The sequence below is a fragment of the Triturus cristatus genome, chromosome 8, assembly GCF_964204655.1.
Source record: "Triturus cristatus chromosome 8, aTriCri1.1, whole genome shotgun sequence".
Lineage (NCBI taxonomy): Eukaryota > Metazoa > Chordata > Amphibia > Caudata > Salamandridae > Triturus > Triturus cristatus.
This window is the reverse complement of record NC_140591.1, coordinates 161,474,432-161,487,248: the sequence shown is the minus strand read 5'-3', so window position 1 is coordinate 161,487,248 and position 12,817 is coordinate 161,474,432. Positions and strand designations below refer to the sequence as shown.

At 44.5% G+C, this 12,817-nt stretch overlaps 1 protein-coding gene and 1 long non-coding RNA gene across 3 annotated transcripts in view; one reads left to right on the top strand and one right to left on the bottom strand.

The window, feature by feature from the left end:
- The window catches only part of FAM3B (FAM3 metabolism regulating signaling molecule B), a 237,444-nt gene that overhangs the window by 15,576 nt on the left and 209,051 nt on the right, over window positions 1-12,817 (top strand). The gene's annotated exons all lie outside the window — the stretch shown is intronic.
- Window positions 1-12,817, bottom strand: part of LOC146801751 (uncharacterized) — a 232,804-nt gene that overhangs the window by 83,991 nt on the left and 135,996 nt on the right. The window contains exon 1 of one of the 2 annotated variants that reach the window (XR_014967652.1): window positions 7,765-7,852. The exons of the other annotated variant lie outside the window; for it this stretch is intronic. This is a non-coding gene — a long non-coding RNA (uncharacterized LOC146801751). Of the gene's footprint in view, window positions 1-7,764; window positions 7,853-12,817 lie in introns of those variants that run through there. 2 annotated transcript variants of the gene reach the window in all.

Here is a 12,817-nt window from a genome sequence, read left to right as displayed (position 1 = left end):
ATGAAGGCTTCAACATCGTTAGAAACCGCCTGTTCGAATGCTGTGATTTCGGGCGGAATAGAGTGTGGGGGAGGTGTAAAATTGGATTTGACCTTAAATCCTGTATCACTCGACGGAGATTCGGTGCTGTCCAAAGGTAATTTTTCAAAAAAACTCTTGAGCTTAAGTTTCCTGAAAAAGTTAGAGAGTTCGCATCTCAGTTTGAAGCGATCAAAATTGGCTGTGGGTATAAAACCCAGCCCCTTTTCCAGGACTGAAGTTTCGTCGGTCGTGAGTGTCATGGATGATAGATTTGTGATCAGACTCATTGGTTGCTGGGGCCTGCCCGTTGTGTCTTGCTCCTCGTGTTGTCCCCCACTGCTTCGTCTTGCTGCCAATGGACTTGGGTGGAGCCTCTTCTTCGGCCCCGGCCTCTCCTGCCCCTCTCTAAAAAAGGAGGGCGGTATTGGTTCTGTTGGAACTGTGGAGGTGGAAAGAAACCGGGGTTCCAACCCATCATCGGGTGGAACGGGGGTGGTTGAAATGGGGGTTGTTGGTATGGAAGCCAAGACTGATTATTGTATTGTCGTCTGTTTCTTCCTCTCCCCCGCTGCCGAGCCTTATAGCTGCCGCTGCTTGAATCACTTCCAGTGGAATCATCAGCTGAGCTGTCAGTGCCAAAGTCATTCTTGGTCGGTGGGGTAAAGTCTGGGCTGGTATAAGGATATGCTCGCACATAGGACCATTTGGACAGATCTTTCTGGAATTTTTGGGCTTTTGAATGAGTAAGAGAATCTTTGTATTCATTCATTTCTTTATTGAGTTCTTCGAGCCGTTTCTTAAAGCCCACTAGTGTTGATTTGAAATGGGTTTCCGTTAGTTGGATTTCCACCATTATGGCCTCCGAGAGCCTCAGTGCTGTTTTAATAATCAGCACCAGCCAATCCCTGGTGCAGTGCCAGGCAATTTGGGCCCATTCTTTCCTAAACTGTGCATCATCTAGGAAAATGCGGGGGGCATTAGTGACAAGTAGACCCTTGGGTGCTATATTGTTCCTGAGATATTCCGTGAGAATTGTGCCGTGAAGAATAGTGCGTATCCGCCATCGTTTCTGCTCACTTAATTTATCCCACTCAGTGGTTTGTGAGATGGTTTGAGCAATAGAAGGATCAGAAAAAAGTGAGGGATCTGCCAAAAGGGCATCTACTTCCTCGTTTGAGTAAGAGAGGCCCAGATTATCCATGATGCTGTGTTGAAGAGTCGCTAGATAAAAAGGCAAGACGAAGGGAAAAATACCCTCGCAGCTGTGCGCTGCCAAATATCACAATAACAACAAGAGGGTGAGGGAAAATCACTCTTGATCCCCCTGGTTAATGATACATCAACAACAAAAGAGTGAACAGGGTAAGGAGCAAACTAGGAGTAACAGCGTGAGCAAAAACCCAAATAGTGTTTAAAAGAACCCTCACTCACCAACCTAGGTGGTGACATGCTTCATCATCGGGTTCCACCAGAGAGGCCGAATGCCTCTCTGGTGTGCTGCAACGCCTGAACTACAGCGGAGCTGGTTTTGATAGAAAGGGAAGTGAAAATTTTAAAAGGTGAATGGTTTTAACCAATAACCAATTTAAATAATAAGGTCCCAGTTACAGCCAGATAACTTGACCATTTGTTCTGACGAAAAGGCCTTCCACAGAGGTGTTTCTTCTGTCCGTATTTTATCCCATTTGATCTATCTTAAGGCTCGGTGCCAGCAGGGCCGGGTTGTGTCAGTAGTCAGAGGGAGAATGAAGCATGTGTGCTAACCCATACAGCAGGCATAGCAGCTCGTGCGGCTCGATGCAGTGTAGTTCCACCGCCACTGTTGGGTCATCCCGGTTGGAGAACAGCCAGTAACTCACTGGGAGGATCTGGCTCGCCCAGTAGTATAATTGGATGTCTGTTACACCCGTGGCGCCCACGCGTGGCGAGGTTGGTTGCCTGCCCATAAAAACTGTAGCATCCACGTACGCAGTGTTTGGAAGGTTAATTGCAACAGTTCATTAAGAAAGTCTTGAAAAATGTAGAACAGTTATGCAATAAGATAATTTTACAAAGCCCCCTCTGCCCCCACCCGCCACAGTGATCGCCAGTGAGTTCCATGATTCAGTATTGTGTTTTATTCTGTCCGCGTTTCTTGGATTTGTATCTGGCTTGTACAATCCTGTTAGACTTGTTAGGTCGCAGCTTGCAACTGGGTGATTATGGTGGCAAAAGGTGATTGTGCTGCAAATATTTTATGCCATGAACCTCCCATGTTTTATAGAGAGCTTAGAGAAGTTTAGTTTTATTTTTGCACTACTGGCAGCCAGTGGGGACCTTTGAGGCGATGGGAGATGTGATACAATTTCTTCAGATTGAAAGAAAGTCTGTTCACCTAGTTTTTAGGTTCTGGAGCTTTGAGATCTCTGTCTTGGGGGCACTGGCATAGGCAATGCCACAGTAGATGAATCTCAATAACAAAAGAGCCCCTTTTATGCCGTGGGGTAACGGTAGTAGTGAGAACCGTCTCCGTGTCGTGATATAGAAGTGGTGCTTTTTGCAACCTTCCCAATTGGGTGGTCAAACTGGATCTCGGGAATCCAAGTAAATATTGAACAAGAGGTTATCCCTCTGGGACCATGTATGAAGTCCGTTCCACTGATGCAAAGGAGAAGCCCAATGTCATTTATTGACTTTAGTTTTATAAAAATGATTGTAGCCATTTGAGGGCTGCACCGGTAATCCTAGTCCAGTCGCTGCTGTGGCATTTTATGAACTACCATTTGATACAAGGACAAAAAGTCAAAAAGGATTTCCAGCTGTCCCAGGTGAAGGCAGGAGATTACTTTTTCCACAATATCAGGCAGCCTCAGTTCCTTTCACCATGCTAAAAATGGTTGTCTATCACCAAGGAGGGTATTTGCTTTAACAAACTTTTTCATTCAGGAGAAGCTTCTCCAGCCATGAGTTTACAGAGGAAAGGGGAGTTTTGAGATAGGTCAGCAGGTTTCCAGAATCTGTGTGTTGGCCACAGACTTCTTCAGTGGGGGATTAAAAGAAATTGCACGTTTTAAGGTATCCGCAAGACTTCCTTCAGAAAGTCTTGCGGATACCTTAAAGATCAATCTTCAAGATCAATTAGTTTTGTAACAGCTGCATCAGTAAATTTATTCAAGCCCTTCAGTTTTGCAGCAACTTTAATCCCATTCCTGAGTCACAGTGGTAAAGCTGAAAACAGGTTTTGCATGGTTGGCAAGTCAGTCACATTCCTAACTAGGGTGTCTTGGCTATGAATGCAGCTTCTTGCAGTGCTAGGCCGAGGTAACTTGAGCCTCTGTCAGTTCTTCCAGTTTTGGGACTGGTTTATTGTTCGATTAATCCCAGTTGTGTGTCACTGTTTGTCGCCATCTGAATTTCTCTGTGGTATTCCCTCATGTTCTTCTGCTGCTCTCTTTATGTGTTGCTGATTGGGGTTTTCCCCACTGTCATTCTAGTTTTTGTCACACTCTGTTCGTATTATTCGCTCTAAATGAATCCATTATTTGGCTTTCATCTTTGTAGCGTTGGCTTCTTTAAGTTGAAGGGGGCACTATATCCAGTATTTTTTAAATTTTCAGGTGAACTAATTTTAAGAAAATGTCTTGGGTTTGTGGCTGAAGCATGGTCTGATTGGTCTACTGTGGTTAATACTTCACGAAACTTGATCGGTGAGACCTTTCTTTTGAGCTTGTATTTATGATTTCATCTTCTTTGGGGCACCAATGTTCGTAAATTTGGATAAAATAAGAAAAGCTAAAATATTATCAGTTGAGTAATCTGATTAAGGGATCACCATATGGAGAAGTTTTGTTTTGATGCGGTTGCATTTGGAAACACTGAAGAATACCATCTGGGTTGGTTTGTCTAATATTTGGGCTTAATCCAGGCTTCTGAAGTACAGTTACTATAAATGAAGACTAGTTTATGGCCTGCCGTGTGGGTAGATCCTCGTATAATTTGGGTAAAGCCTAGAGACTCTAGGTTTTTGACCGTTTCATTAGCCTGTGTACTGTACATGCATGTCTACCTGGAGGCTAAAATCACCTAGGAGCTTAGACCTTTGCTATAAGGCTGTATTCAATATAAAGATTTATCTAGGAATGGAGTATATTAGTGAGAGGGTGTAAGACAATTTGGGACAGAAGCACTCTTGTATGTTCAAATGATGCAGAACTTGAGCCACTGATTTAAGAGCAGGTAAACAACTTTTGATAGATGAATGTTACATCTCTGCCTCGTCCGTGTAGTTGCTGTTCTACATTCGGATTTGCAAATCTCATGGTAGTAGGGTGTTGAATGAGGTGGCCCCCTCATGCGAAAATAGGTCTATGTTAATCTAAGTATACAACAATCCTCTTCCTCAATTATGTTATTTGCATGCTTTACTGCCAAACGGGTATCAATTAGGGCCAATCAATGAGTGTTGAGTTTTGCACCTAGAGCTGTTTGCCCTACAAACACTAGTGGGAGCCCTGTCAGTCCTCAGTGAGTTGTTACTTGCCAAGTTAAGGAGCCCCGTGTGCTGTGATCGAAGGCTGAATGTCCTCGATTAAGAAGGAAGCAAGTAGCCCCCGCCACCTCACCAAACAAAGGGGGAGCTCCAAATGGGAGCTGGTTTATTTACACGTCTGTTTGGTTTGTGAAAACATAGGTGATGAAAAGCACATTGAACCAGGCATGGGTGTATGTGCCCAGCTTGAAGCATTGCGCTGCCCAGCTTGCATATTCTTGGAGTGTATTCTCCTTCCGAACGTTTGAATTCTCGTTCATCTTGGAGGCTTCAGTCTACTTGATATCTTGAAGTTTGCGAAGGTACTGTCCAAGTAATATTTATCCCGGTAGTGGAAGGGCTGATCAATTTTCTTCCTCGCATTTGTTTGCTTGGAACATTGGTTTGAACAGTGGATCCAGGGTGATTGCTCACGACACTTTTTCTAAAATCTGCATCTCGCATTGCTGAAGATGTTGTTGGCGGTAATGAATTTTCCATGGGGTTGTCCCATTTTGACCGTATTGTATGCTATGTCTCTTGACATCTTTAACTCTTTCTTGAATTTATTCTGTAGGGTATTGTTGTGCACTCTCCGCAATGTGTAAAGCCGATCAAGGTCCATAATATGCGGGTAGATGATCCGTGTCCTACGTGTGTTGTGGGTTGGGAAGGCTAAAAGTCTTCCACTGTGGCGGCTACACACTTGCACCACTGGTGCCCATATGGTGTTATTGGATTCAGGTGTTTCATGTATGAGAGTCTACATCAATTGGACGTAAATTTAAGTGGGTCCCTTCGCTCAAGTGCTGAACACGTTCGTTTGGACCGTTTATACATTTGCATCGATGCTGAACTTGCGGGGCAGCCCTGACTTTGTAGCATACATAGGGACGCGTGTTGAGGAGATCACAAATATCACCTTTCAGCCCTTCTCGGAGCAAAGGGGCATGTGAAAGCCAAGTTATGTCACAGCTGAAAGACAACAGAGCATTAAAGATGGCCTGTCAGTGCACGGCATAAGCTTGACTAATGTTGCGTAGTCTGCTGTCACTCCTGGTCAGTTTAAATGTGTGTCCGCCCCACCAGCACTGTTCTGACCGGTCCTGTTTGTAATTCCTCAACATCCTGCAGATGGCCACTACACTTCAATACCCAATCTGCCATCCAGACTCTTGTGTTTACCCTGCAACACACTCGGTCACACCGTATGTGCAGCATAATATATAGGAAGGTACTCTCAACCTCCTTCAACTTTCCTTGCAACCAGAAGCTTCATCACATGGTCACAGCATCCGCACTAACGCGCTATGCCATGCTCCCTGGCCCATGCATCAGAGAGAGATCTAATCACTGCATCACCCCCTTTCCTTGGACATCACACAACCCAGTTATGCCACGTAACTACAGCTTCCCTCTGCGTATTACACAATATCCAGAACAGGTGTGTGTGGGTGTGCACTGTTGAATCATAGGTATGCTCTTTCTGAAGAAAGTAAATGCTGCACAGAGAGAAAAGACATCCGCCCTCTCTTATAAATCCGGGTTCTACATTTTGGCCAGGTGACGACTAGAGCTAATAGTGGAGTACCACTGGAGTGGTATCTTAAATGAAAAGGTGCGCATGGTAGGAATGCATCGGTTGGAGGCATCGCATATTTCTACTTTGCCAAAAGATGTCTCTGCATCTGTTATTACGGTACACAAGCCTGCTCTGCAGGGTCAGTGCATGTGCTTTCAGATTGTATGGTATAATGTGATTGTAATGCTTGCGTAGTAGCCCTAGTGGGGCTACTACGCAAGCAATACGATCACATCACTCAATACGACCCGAAAGCACATGCACGGACTCAATGTGTGATCTTGCTGGTACAGTTCATGTTTTAGAGACTCCGGCGCAATACGTTCCTCTCCTGGCCCTTTAATGTACCATTTCATTCTAAGGGCATGTCTCCTAAAATACATCATTTCTGTTTTAGTGGCATTAACCATAGTTGAGTTACCAGGGGTTGAATGAACAGGCACTTTTAATATTTTATTTTTTTGTAATCCGAATGGGGTCTGATGAAGTAACATTGCATCACCTACAATAACAGTGAAGGTACTAATTGTCATCCTACCCTGGAAAAATAGACCCTGCAGAAGGATCAGCCAAATTGTGTTGGTTGAGCATGCAGAAGAATGTGGGAGAGCGGCCAAAATAACTTGAAGTCCAAGATACGCCCTCATCTCAAGCTGTTCGTAGGGCAGATGCTCTACTTGGAAATTATATGTCTGCAGTTTTTTAACTGTGTCCACATGATTGACGGTAACATGTTTATTATTCAGCAGTTCCAGATCCCTCCTTCAGCTTTGTAACCTAATCAAATGTTTGCTATTCTTGATTGTCGACTTGAAGTCAACAAAGAGGGGCATAAGACACTCTTACTACTTTAGGTTTTGCTTGACTAGATACTAAATACACACAAGTTGACCAGTGATGGAAACACTCTCCCTAAATTGTATGTTAAGAATATGAGGATGTGTTTAAAGAATGACTTATCCGCACTTTACAGCATGGAGGTCGGTCTGTGGCCTGGTTGTCCATCTAAAGGCCATTCTTGTATACGAGGGCGCTTATGCTCTTTCCAGTCAGGAAAATGGCCTTTGGTCAAAGCCCCCGCCCACGATTTAGTTTACATTTTCAGCAACAATTAGGGAATCTGGCTGGTCTGGGGCCCTAGAACTCTTTAGACCTTTCAGACTACTGTAGATGGAGGTCTTTTTGAAAACATATTTTATTAGGTTTTTGAAAGTACCACGTGTGCGAGGGCCTGACATAATCCAGAGGAAGATAAAGTAATACAGGGTTACCAGACGTGGAAATATCAATAGGTACAGTTCGTATACATAACCAAAGAGAAAAAAACTGAAAACTGCACGCAGACTTTCCCACCCCACTCACATTGGCAAGCACATTTTGATACCCGCGTATACCCAGAAAGATAGAACAATTCATTGTACATTGTGGCCCGCAAAGCTCCCATAGGGCTACTTTTACAGGGATTGTGGTAGATGCAGGTCTTTGAAGTGGGTTCCAGAAACACCCCCTTCTTGCTCTCTATCTCTGCAGAGAAAGGGTCTGCAAGGCACCTCCCTACTTATCATCCCCGGTACCCTCAACATCTGCGTCACCGAGACAAAAACATACACAACCTTTAGTATGTGAGATTGGCTCACTCGGACATGATACTTACTGGTAGCCACTTCTGTCTGCCTGCGTTCGACTTTTAGTGAGATTGTGAAGCAGAGTCATGGAGCAGATGTAGACATGTTGTATACAGATCTCACTTCCTGGTTTGTGTGTGTGTGACGTGCGAAGCGTGGTTTGTGTTGCCACAGTGACTGGCCATTCCCAGGTGGATCATATAGATCTCGCTTTCTCCGCTACCTTATTAGTGGCTGGGAGAGCTGCAGCGTCGCCGAGCGCACCTGCACTTGTGTTACTGAGGTTGTTAGGGCAGTCGGGGCCACTTAAATACTGTCCATGAAAACAAAACAACTGGATGTTTGAGGACTGTCTCGCCCAGACCAGGATGTTAACAGATGTTAACTATTGCATTCCCAGTAACACCAACGCCTTAATTTGAGCCCAGGAATAAATGCTAAAACTGGTGCAGGTAGCATTTGTAATATACTTAGAGTGAGGTAAGGTAAGGAGGTACCCTTTATTGTTCAGTTAATTAAAACCATAACAATTTTTGCATAAAATAGACAAAATAAACCGGTTTCTCAGTTAAAAGAAGCTTGATTTACATCACGTTATACATTAATTTCTTATGGGGACGCAGTCCGAGCAGTATCGGTGCCTAATTTGTGCCGGTGCTTTCCGGTGCTTAGCACCGGCACTTATTTATTAGGGCCGGGTCTACACCACACGCCTGCACGTCTATGACAAACTAAATATAATCACCTCATTCACTGCAGGCGCACCTGACGCAGACTCTATTGTTCGTCTCCCGAGTCCTCAGTAAAGTGTGGCGAGCCAATATAAATCAAGCCATTCTCCATGTGGATTTGCCTTAGGGGGCGGCTCTTAGCTCAGTGTTGCTGGTGGGTGGGATTTGGTTCTGCATGGGTAGGAGCTGGGGCAGCGTGCGTGCGTATGTTTTTTTTCAAAACGCCACGCCCCGGCACACCCGCACATCACAAGTTACCCTCCGTGACTAGCAATTTAGCACGACGTCGAGATGGCGGCAGCAGCAGCGGGCTTATGAATGAAGGCAGTGAGTGCCGCTTCTGCCCACCAGTTACCAAGTCAATAGTAAACCAACGCTGCTTTTTTCGTGTGCGTGATATGAATGAAGTGTGAACTGAGGCTCGAGCAATCATGCCTCCGGCGCCAGGCACCGTGTGCAAGTGGAAGTGAGGACCCAGGCCAGGAGGAGGCTGTAAGAACAGGACCTTGCCCTTCACTTAACCCCTTTGTTCTAATAAACGTTGATCATTCACACGAAATGAAAATGTTCTGTTTTTCCGTGCGTTTCACGTTCGTCATCTCTTTTGGAATCCGGATATATTTAGCTATTTATGATACTTATTCAACTTCTTCCAGGTGTGCAGTGTGTCGGAATTCGCCAGTTTTAAGTTAATTTCTATTCCACGTCATCATCCCTCGTGGTTGTGCATGCAGGCGGTTCAGTGCTGAGGTATTCCCTTAGCTCAAGTTCAAAATGGGGCCGCCTTGCTCAAGTTTATCTAATACGATCCTTCAGCTCTATGATGCAGATCACTCAAACACTGCTGTTCCTACTCCCGCCTCCTATGTTTAGCAAGGTATGGTTTAAAGTGAACACCCAACGGAGGCCGCATGCAATCACAGCATCCACTGCCCTTCTGCTTCCTCTTCTTCCACCCACCCTCCTTTTATATCTCAGCACTAGATTAAGGGGTGGAGCCAGTGGAAGACGTGGGTGGAGCTTGGGGAAGTGGGTGCGGCCTCCTATAAAAATTTGAGCACCTGGACAAATTAAGCACTGAGCAGTATACATTATTTAAGAATGCATAATACCTAAAGGTTAGCTGAAGCTAGAAAACACAGACTTAATTCTATCTTAAAATGGAAAAAAATACACATTTCATCTAAAGTTAGTGTTCAATGTACAAAAATAAGAGAGCTGATGCAGTGTGCAAATGAGCAACGTATACACTGGCCTGGTTTGCGGGGAGTGTGACGCGCATTGTGCTAGCTAGAACTGTCACTCCAGTTCCCTTCTCACAGAACAACCTTGAGTCCTCGTCTGGGAGAATATTCACTGTACAAAGTGAGCAGGGTAAAGACTCACTCCGTTCTTTGTTTCAGTTGATCGTACATTGCGTGCAACTGCTTGGCACGTAAAGTGCATTATACATTGTATTGACTGATAATAGGTCTTTGTTGTCTAGATGCTGAGCTCTTACCAGATGGCATACCACAATAAAAGGAAAGGACAGGCTAAAGTTCGAGGTGCATACTACAAAAGCAATAAAATTCATGCTAACAGCATTTAAAGCTAATAAGAAACACTCCGGGTATTCGGGAGGCGAGAATCTTTCTCTGCTGGTCCTGGTAATGGCCAAGCTATCGCATGGGTGGCTCAGTGTGGAAAGCGAATGATGTCACTAAAGTCTGTCTTTGTTCCCGATGAGGGGCTGTTACCTTTGATAGAGAGAGGTGTTTTAAAATGTTCACAATGTCAATACCAGCTGACCTGCATTCCTGTTGTTGACACAGGGCCCAATGCCATGTTGCATGTCTGCTGTTGACGCAGAGTTCAATGTTGCGGTGTGCCTTGAGGCTTTTGCTTCTCTCCATCATGCATGAAGTGTGAGTGCCTTGAGCTCAACAGTTCCATTCCACATCTGCACTTCTCCGACCTGCCCTCCACAGCTGCTGCTAAGTGCTGTTTGATTGAACAGCTGTGGGGATTCCACATGCCAAGCCACATGTCAGGATAGAAGCTAATAGTAGGTTGTCTATCTGAGTCAGGGTGTAGATGTGTACGATTATCCAATCAGACAGCAGTTTTAATGTAAACATCCCTTGACACAGATTACTGACCAGGGATCATCCTAAATATTCTATGGACAGTACACTTTTATATTGGGTTATCAATTAAGAAGGTGAGTGGTCAAACTGGTTGTGACCTTCCTCTCAACTAAACATTTCTTCCATTCAGTAATTCTGAGATGCCCATTTTATGGCGAGACATTCGAAGGATATCTACTAAAATGACTTCTAGAGCAGAAAACCCCAGAGTTCCAAGTGTTCGCCACCACAGGTATTAAAGGGGCGAGTCTTTTATTCTCTGAATCTATGATCACCGCCAGGCAGCATGGCACTCATGATGCACTCCAGGGATGGAGAGCAAGGGACCACTTGATAGTTGGAGATGTGTCTGAGGTTATTAGATTGCTGTACTTCACCTGTAAGTATTTCAAACAAAAGGTTGTCATACCCAAATCTGAAATCTTTTTTTTTAGCACAAGAAAACAAACCGACAAGATACAGCATCTACCCTATTAGGGTTTCAAATATGTTTACAATGTATGATGAACTTTGCCGCCTTGTTTTTGTACCAACTGCAGTGTTTTAACTAAGTGTCTGATTACAGGTGACACTAGGTTCAGGCCTCTATCCCAGGCCGCTACCTCTGAATCACAGGCGTGGCAGGCATCTGTCATTTATTGGTAGGGTACTTATCCCCAATTACTAGCTAATGAGCGATAGTGTGGTCATTTGTGTTTATGCACTGGTTAAAGCATTTTTTTGTGTTTGTTCACCAGAACATTTTGCCATTTTTGGTCAATTAAAGTGACTTTAAAAACCTCCTATTTCCAGTGTTTCTGGGAATCGTGTAATCCCTATGGGGCCATTATCACCACCTACTGGCCCCATTTGGGTAGATTGAGAACCGTAAGAGCCAGTTGGGTGGTCACAAGGCAGAGACAATCTACTGGGCTGTAGTTGAGGGGTGATGAGGTTGTCCTGGGGTCCGTCCTACTACTGCTCTTAAATCTGGGCCACGTGCTGCCCTTCAGGGTAGCAAGGGTGAGGAGTCAAAGGTCTGACTGGGAAATAGTGGAGGGACAAGTACTCAACAGGCAGCCAAGACACATAATAACATATTGTCTAGCCCAGAGCTGACCTAAGCTAAACTAAAGTACCTTAATATCACAGCGAAACGAAATACTACAACGTTTTTAATAGCGGCTCAGTCACAGTGTTGCAATCCCACATACGGTCCATAGTCTAGCATGACACTCACTCCAATGCCCTCTTCTGTTCTTGGATTCTATCTCAGTCTACAGTGATCTATAGAAAAGTGCAGTCATAGGCATAGATTAGGCAGAGGTGCAGCTCACTTGTGAGTACACTACGGGATAATTCATAGACCATTTTAAACAGTTCTTATTAAGAGCGATCACACTGGCAATAGCTGGTGTTGTGACAGATTTGCCTCTGGTCAATCATTCAGTCTTTCATGTTTAGGCCCCGCTTTACCTGCTCACAGAGACATGGCTTGCATGGTGCTGGCGGGTGTGCTTCCCCGAGCCGCACCTTTAGCGGTGGCTCCGGTGACATTGGCCTCCGGTGGCTTGGACTACTGGGGGTTGAGCAGCAAAGCAGGGCTGGTGCATATCAGGGCATATAAATTCTCCCTACTTCCATGGATAGAGTAATTTCACAGATACAAGCACATACACTCACCATACGCTTGGGCCCATTTCACTAACATACACTCAGATTACTCTATCAGTACCAACCATGAGAGAGAAACCCTCCTAAACACCCTGCATCTACAACAAGGTCGATAAGACCTAATTGACACTGTCTTGAGTCATGATTTAAACAACAATAATCACAATAGAGTACTCAATAATTGACAAGAAATAACCACCAACACTGTATTTAAAATTATGATTCTTTATCTAAAATTAGTTCAAATGGAAAGGCAATCAATATAAAATCATTATTCTCATAGTTACCTATTCTAGCTAAATGTCATAAATGGGTCAGGACAGGTCTCTCAATAGAATTCTCCCAAGTCGCCGTCCTCACAGCATCGATCCTCACCAACGCAAGTTTGGGAAGAAGTGGCCTCAAAAATCCAAATGCAATGACCACAGACCCTCTCTAGTCTAGTATATTTATAATAAAAATTACAAAATAAAGCAACATAAAATGTTCTGAGTTTCCGTTGAGCCGCTGAGCAGAGCGAGCAGGAAAGGATGTAGCATCGCTACATTTGGAAAATCTCCGCTCAGAAA